At 33.1% G+C, this 7,937-nt stretch overlaps 1 pseudogene; it reads left to right on the forward strand.

Moving 5' to 3' along the window:
• Positions 1-1,319: 1,319 nt before the first annotated feature.
• On the forward strand, positions 1,320-4,753 carry LOC112751240 (ninja-family protein mc410-like; annotated as a pseudogene).
• The last annotated feature ends 3,184 nt before the right edge of the window (positions 4,754-7,937 follow it).

Genomic DNA, 7,937 nt, shown 5'->3' on the forward strand with positions numbered 1-7,937 from the left:
ACCCTTTCTCTCGATACTGCTGCTGCAGGAGCACATTCGAGGCATGGAAGGTTGAGAAAATTTTCTCCAACATATCATGATCAGTTATTTTTTCCCCACATAATTTCATTCGTGAGGTGATTCGAAACATTGCAGAATTATATTCATTTATAGATTTAAAATCTTGTAAACGCAAATGCGTCCATTCATACCGGGCTTGAGGAAGTATCACCGTTTTCTGATGATTGTACCTTTCTTCAAGGTCTTTCCAAAGATCTGCAGGATCTTTTAATGTAAGATACTCATTTTTCAATCCTTCGTCAAGATGACGACGGAGAAAAATCATGGCTTTAGCTTTATCCTTCTGGGATGCATTATTTTCAGCCTTAATGGTATCTCCAAGATCCATTGAATCAAGATGGATTTCAGCATCTAGTATCCATGATAAATAATTGTTTCCAGATATATCGAGAGCATTGAATTCAAGATGAGAGAGCTTCGACATAATGAAAATTTGTTACCTGAGTCTTCCTAAAGATTTGATCAGAGTCTCGTGCTGATAACGTGTTGTAAAATAAATAAATAAATAAAGAAGAGAAATAAATATAAAATATAGAAATATAAATATGCTCTTATCTCACTAAAATATAAGTAATTTATCTATTAATAGTATAAATATTATAGCTTAAAACCACATAGAGATAGAGAGAGAGAGTTTATTTGCGGAAAAGAATATTATAGTAAAAGAGGAAGAGAGTAGAATATTTTATTGCTGTGTGTAATGTCTCTACCATACCCCCTATTTATACATGCATGGGGTCATTATTTTCAACATGCATTTAAGTCCATTTTCTCTTGAGAATGGACATCCACGTTGATCCTTATCACAACAATCCGACACTTTTAGAAAAGTAAATTAGATGTGTTCTATACTGAACTAAAACCTGAAAAAAAAATTCAATTATAAATAATCTTAACGGATATTAGTATGGATCAATTTGGATATTATTCCATCTTTTATTTTTGTATCGGTTGGAGCTCGCTGAATCGATTCTAATTCTAAAGCACATTTAAGTATAACAATAAAAGCACAATTAAATTAAATCATGTAAAAAATTAAATCTATCTAAATTCTGAGACTAAAACCAGCACCGCTTCCCTTTAATGCTTGTCATTAAAAAGAAAAAAAATTGTTCCTGAATCTACTCTACTGGATCAAATCACGTGTTTAACGGACTCAACATGTGGATTAAATACTTGATTAGTAGAGCCCCAATTCCTAAAGCATAGTAATTGAAACTTTCAAACTTTAATACTATGTGGTGACTTATGTTTTTCATGGCCTTAATCTTAGTAGATTCTGTTACAAACAAATTCAAGGAATCATTTTTTTTGTGTCTCTCGGTCACCGATTCCACTCACTATTATTATTAACCCAAAAAATAGGATAATTATACACGAGAATCACATTGTCACCAAAACAAAACAAAATTCAGAAATTAAAAATAAAAAATATATCATTTATTATATTATATTATATTTTATCTAACCATCCATTTGCTCTTTCTGGCCCCTTTCACTCTCAAAATTTTCCCACTGATCTCACCACAGAAGAAGGAGAATTGACCCTAGGGTTCGGGTTTCATCGTTATTAGTCTTCAAAATTCTCAGGTATCTGAATTTGTTTTCTCTACTCAACTATGCAATCATTTCCATGTGAACCCTAATTTCGGTTATTATTTTTTTTTGTTTCTTTTGCCCCAAACATGCATCTCACAGAGTAAGCTTTGAATCTCTGATCGGAGCTATACACATTTTTCCTACACCTTCAAGTAACGGATTTGAACAAGAAAGTTTCCAGATTGAAGTAAAAATTCAGAGAATCCAGAGGGAGCGGAAGACCTTGCTTTGGTAGTTGCTGATTTGGTCTGTGGCCATGGGATTTTGTAGATTTGGGTGGCAGCTACAAGTTTCTCACATCACTTGAAGGGAAGGATTTGGATCAGAAAGTTGAGGTGCGGCCTTTCAACTGATTCACATCCTTTGCTCCTTCTGAATTAGATTGTGTGCTTTCGTTTTCTTTTGTTTGTTTTGATTGTGTACTATTCAAGGTCCTGATCCTTTCGGAAAGCAAAAAGATTTGTGTCTGCTTTTTGTTGTTATTGTTATAATGGGTATAGTTATAATACTGGAATATACATTAATGGGGTAATTTTGCTGAAGGGAAGCCTTTCACAACTGCCTTATTGTTATGAACTGCAGTTTAAAGCCATGGGAGTTTATATTAATGGAGTATAGACATGAAAATGTTTATCATGTTTCTTATTTTTGTTATGTGAGAGTTTCCTGTGCAGCTGATGTGGATTGCCTTGTTTGCTTTGAACTATACACAGATACTGAGGGTGGTTATTGACGGTAAAATGATGGAGTTTGTTGTAGCGTGGAGCGTATGACATTGAAGCTACTTGGTAGTGTTTGAGTTTCAAAAGGCTTAGAGATTGGAACATGGACGACGACAGTGGGCTTGAGCTCAGCTTGGGTTTATCTTGTGGTGGCTCGTCTGGCAAATCCAAGAACAAGAATGGTAGTTCCTCAGATATTAGGGCAGAAGATGCTGGAAAAAGTGGAAAAATGGTTGATGACTTTAAGAGTATGTTTGATGCTGGATCTCAGAAGCCAGACTCGATTGCTGGGGCTCGAAGATCTGATTCCACAAAGCCCGAGGAAAACTTCTTTAGTGACCTTTCAAAGGCCAAAGACGACAATGCTTCTTTGAATTTGAATGGGGGAGGATTTTGGGCTGCAAATAGTAGCAAACCTATTGAAATTGAGGATGACAATCGGTTAGAGGCAGTGAACAAACGAAAGATGCCTTTTGATGATATACGTAATCAAAAGAAGCATGGAAGTGATGTTCATCATGCCAATTTACATGAGAGGGCAAGAACATCACACCTTTCTATAACTGAAGATGGTTCAACTGCCGAGAATGAAGACGTGGCTGATTCTGAAGCTGAGAACTCCACCTCGAGGCCTCTCACACACCACAGTGATGGTTCGAAAGGATTCATAAGGGTTGGTGCTTCTTCTGATGTTACAAAAGGGGTTCGTGGAATTGCTGACTCGAGTGCCACGGACTTTAATGGGCAGAAAAGGTTTAACGGGTCATCAGAAAAAGATTTTAAGCATGCAAACATGACTTATGGTACTTCCTTCCCTGTTCAGCAAGTAAATATGATGAATGTGCCTTACCCAAAAGAGTCCAACTCTGTGTCCAACTCTGTTGCAGCACCGAGCCCTCAGAGATTGATGCATGTGATGCCTACAGCTGCTGGTGAAGCAGGAGGCCAAGCTGTGAGTAATGGGCCCCCCTTGCACATGAACATGACGTTTGGATATCCTCCTTTTCAGCTTCCCATGTTGGATAAGGATAGCTCGTTGGGCATGGTTTCCCGTCCTCAGCAGTTACACACTTCCTTTGCTGGCAGGGGTCCACCCAATTCAGGTAATTTTGATCTGGATATATGATATTAGTATAAATAATTTCCGAATGCAAGCTTCTTAGATCCAGATGTTAGATTTGTTCTAATTGTTAAAATTTTTGGATTGTGAATATATTCTGCAATGCATCATAGATTGGTATATTAAACCAAACATTCCTCTGTGATAATTGAGCTAAGTATTCTTAAACAGCTGGTGTTGGTGTTGAGATCTTCAAAATTGTAAATGATTTATGCAAAGAATGTTTAATCACAATCATGCCTTGTTTGGTAATTGTCCCGGGAAACAAAATACAAAAACACCAAGGCAGTAAAGATGGAGAAAATTTATCCTTGGTCAGAGACATTTTTCCTGTCGCTGTACCTATTTTCTTCTCCAAACAGGTTTCTGTTCTTCGTTGTCTTTGTATTTTTGTCCTATAACAATTTCCAAAGGCAGCCTTTTGAATGCTTGCCCTGTTTCTTCAGGATACAGTCTAATAATATAGTCTTTTAATGATTATCACCGTCTCTGTCCATAGCATGATGCTGACCACGCTTTTATTGAATAACATTATACTGTTATTGTGTGCGTATGTATAGCTGGCCTACATGTAATCCCGAGCAGTATATCTGAGGCCATGCCATTTGAAGGAAGGCCATTGGAACGATCCAAAGGTGACGGCAAACTGCGGGTTCCTGAAGAAGGCTCCTCTTCACACCCTGAAGATGTGAAGGGAAGCAGCACAAACCTCAGGGCAAAAGATGTACAGGACCATAAAGCCAGGTCTTGCCGCAGATGTCAAATTTGGTGGATGTGGTTCATACCCAAACCTGCCTTGGGTATCCACCACAGGATCAGGTCCAAATGGAAGGACCATTTCTGGTGTTACATACCGATACAGTACTAACCAAATCAGGATAGTTTGTGCATGCCATGGGTCTCACATGACCCCCGAGGAGTTTGTTCGGCATGCAAACGAAGACCGAGCCAGTCCGGAGGGAACTGCAGTTTTGGGGACAGTGGCGAATGGCAACCCTGCAGCCTCCTCACACGGCTAGACTCTTGTACCATGTAAGTTGAATTTCACTAATATAGTTTTCAACAACTGAATCAGGGAAATGGGGCTATAATTTTTGTACAGATGAATGACATTCTCTACCTGCCATTTTTATGTACACACACTAAGTGACCTATTTGGCTATTTTCCTTTAATTACTTTGTACCAAATGTAATAAGTGCCCATCGTCCATCTGTACTATTAAATAGTAATTAAGTATCCGATTTTGTGTCAGCAGTTTTTCCTAGTATTTTGCTACTTAGGATTGGTATAGTATTAGCAATGTTTTGGAGTTGAAAATGTGAGGGTGAACTCTGATGGCATTGGTCTAGTTTCGAAAATTGGACCAGACTTAGATGGTTCGATCGGAAAGCTAGTAAAGTGACTGGTTCGGTTTGTCATTCCGATTGGCTATGCAACTTATCAACTCAAGTTTAGTCCTCGAGTGAACCGGCCAATTGAAATTGAACTGCCGACTAAACTGTTCCTTGAACCGCTCTGGACTCCATGCAAGAAACAGGTGGTTCAAACCTGGTACATTATGTGTTTGGTAAGCGATAGAAAAATTGAAACAAACAAATAAGTTGTGTGACTTGTGTCTCTGTCTGTTTCACTGCCTTTATTTTTTTTATAGACACAAAATTTTGCATTCTAACTGTCCTGATTTCACAATAATTTTGCCTTTGTCTTGCACATTCTAGGAACGTGCCGATGTTGCTGAATATTGTTCTAACTGCCATGTCCAAATATATAAATCATGATAATAAGGTAGAAACTAGAAAGAGTATCCACATTTAAATTATTGAATATTGATTACTTAAAAAAGCTAGCGCATTTAAAATTCAGCATATTTAAAGTTTTAAACACAATTTACATATAAATACATACAATTTAGAATATGCTAATTGTTTTTTCTTAAAAAATAACAGATAATTCGAGATGGGGAGAGAATAATATAATCAAAAGACTTTAACATATAAGTAATATCAATTATGTTTGGTAAAATAAATTTAAAAATTTAAAAAGATCATAATAAATATAAATATAAAAATAAATTTAAATTTAAATATTTATTAATATATAAAATTTAATAGATTTTTTTAATTCTAATAAGTATAAATTAACTTAAAAAATATCTCCTTAAATATTTTTAAAAATATTTTTAATTTTTATACACCGCAAATAAAAATATATAATCTTTTTTATTTATCAAACACAAAATAAACACAGATAGCTTCTCAAAAAATTTAGCCAAACCAAGTTTTTAGTAGGCAACTTCAACTTAATTTTTCAAAATAAATAAAAGAAAAAAAAATCCTATCCATTATAATCACGTTAATGTTACCTATAATTGGTGTGAATATATTAACCTATCAGCTATTTGTTTCTGCTTGAACCGTCATAATAAGTTAGGAGAATTCTTGAACCTTCTAGCTGCTTCTTGCTACCAATTCTTGGAACAGCACAGCAAGACAAGATTGCCCTTTATAATTTATAAATAAACTAGATTTATATCTGCATGTAATGAATAATACTTTAAAGATTAGGGAATGATATTGCTTTCTATTTGATAATGTTATCCCTACTACCCTCACAACAATAGGAAATTCCTTCCATCCCCATAAAAAATAAGATGGAAGATAATTTAATAAAATCTCATAAGATGGGAGTGGGAATATCAGATTTAAAAATTGACAAAATCAGTCTTCTAAAAAATAATGTAAAATTTATTTTGATTAAATTATTTATAAGTTATGTTTATTTACAATTATTTATGTTGAGATGTGAAACTATATAGTAATAGTTTAGTAACATATAATATTTCAATATTATTGTGTTTTTTTTTTATTATTATTATTTTTTATCATTAAAACATCTTACATGGCCAAAATAGACTCTCATTAGTTGTTATTTATTTTACTACTTTTTTCCCCCTTGAATATTAGATTTGTTAATTTTATTTTACTCCTATAACCTAAGATTTAAGTATTGTTTTTCTTTTTTTTGTGTGTGTGTTTCATAACCTAATATTTGAGCACCTTAACAAGGGGAAAGGAAGAAATAAGGATATTAAAGTCACCACGAAAAGGATGTCAATTTTACTACTAAAGTGATGTGATAATACTATAAAATACTATGTAACAACTACTTAATATAACACTATTTAATTTCTATTTTAATATATTATAGATAGACATATATGCATGTGTTTATAATTGACAAAATCAACTTGGAATTTATGTATTTAGCATCCATTTTCAAAGTACATTTAACTTGGTCGTTATTGGTTAAATTAAGACAAATGAGAAAAAAAAATTAAAAAAAAAAATTAAGGGGGAATATAACAGGTTGTTTGGAAGGAAGGATTATTGATAATCATTGAGCAGAGATAATATGTTAATTCCAAACGGAACTGAAGAAGATTCCATGGCAAATGAAGCCAGATCAGAGTATTTTTTTTTTCTTTTTGAAAAATGTTTAAGTTTGCACGTATTACTTATTAGCCTATCAAAGTTGACATATATATAAAATTGTTTGAATGTTGATAAAAATATTTATAGACCATATATCAAAGTAACATTAATATCTGACCATAAAAATCAAATTTCCATCCTTATAGAGGTTGAATTCATCTCTTATCATTTAGGTCAGCCAGTTTAGTGGGTTTTTTTTTTTTAAATTTAACTTTTGGTTCAATAATTGAATCACAACACGCTGGAAATTGTTTGACATTTTAGGTGCATTAATAGTAATATGTCCGGATCATCAGATATCACCCATGGCGGCTGTGGTTAAATAGAAAAAAAATATTTATTTATTTTAAGATTAATGGTTGGAATTTTTAATCAATCCTCCTAATTATCCTTCTAATATTTAAAAGAGTAAAAATTCTATGTTACTTTTTAAAAACATAAATATAATAAAAATTTAAAACATTTTTTATTTAGAAGTTAAGAAGATAATTAGAAACAGAAATATTTGGTAACTAAAAAAAATTAGTCAAAAACAGCCATAACTTGCCTTATTTAACATTAATTAATTGTTGCGACAATTAATAAATTCTAAATAAGGCAAGTTCTGGCTGTTTTTTTTGTCTCCCTAACATTACTCAATTAAAAAAATGAATTAGAACTCCTGATTATTTTTGTTACTTTAATGAAGTGTCAATAGTTTAATCTTCACTTTGAGTATAAAAGTTTTAAAATTTTAAGTCAGCTGTCTTTCTTAATTCTTATCAAAGTGCTTACAAATTTATCAAAATGTTTACAAATTAATGAAAAATTAATCCTTATATTTAACCATAATTACCTTTTTGTCTTTGATGGTTTGTGTTGGTAAGCTGCCAACTTAAACTTAACCCAATTCTATGACTTTCAACTTTCAAGGATGTGATAGAAAAACTAACTTTGACTTTTTT

Source organism: Arachis hypogaea, chromosome 15 (genome assembly GCF_003086295.3).
Source record: "Arachis hypogaea cultivar Tifrunner chromosome 15, arahy.Tifrunner.gnm2.J5K5, whole genome shotgun sequence".
Taxonomy (NCBI): domain Eukaryota; kingdom Viridiplantae; phylum Streptophyta; class Magnoliopsida; order Fabales; family Fabaceae; genus Arachis; species Arachis hypogaea.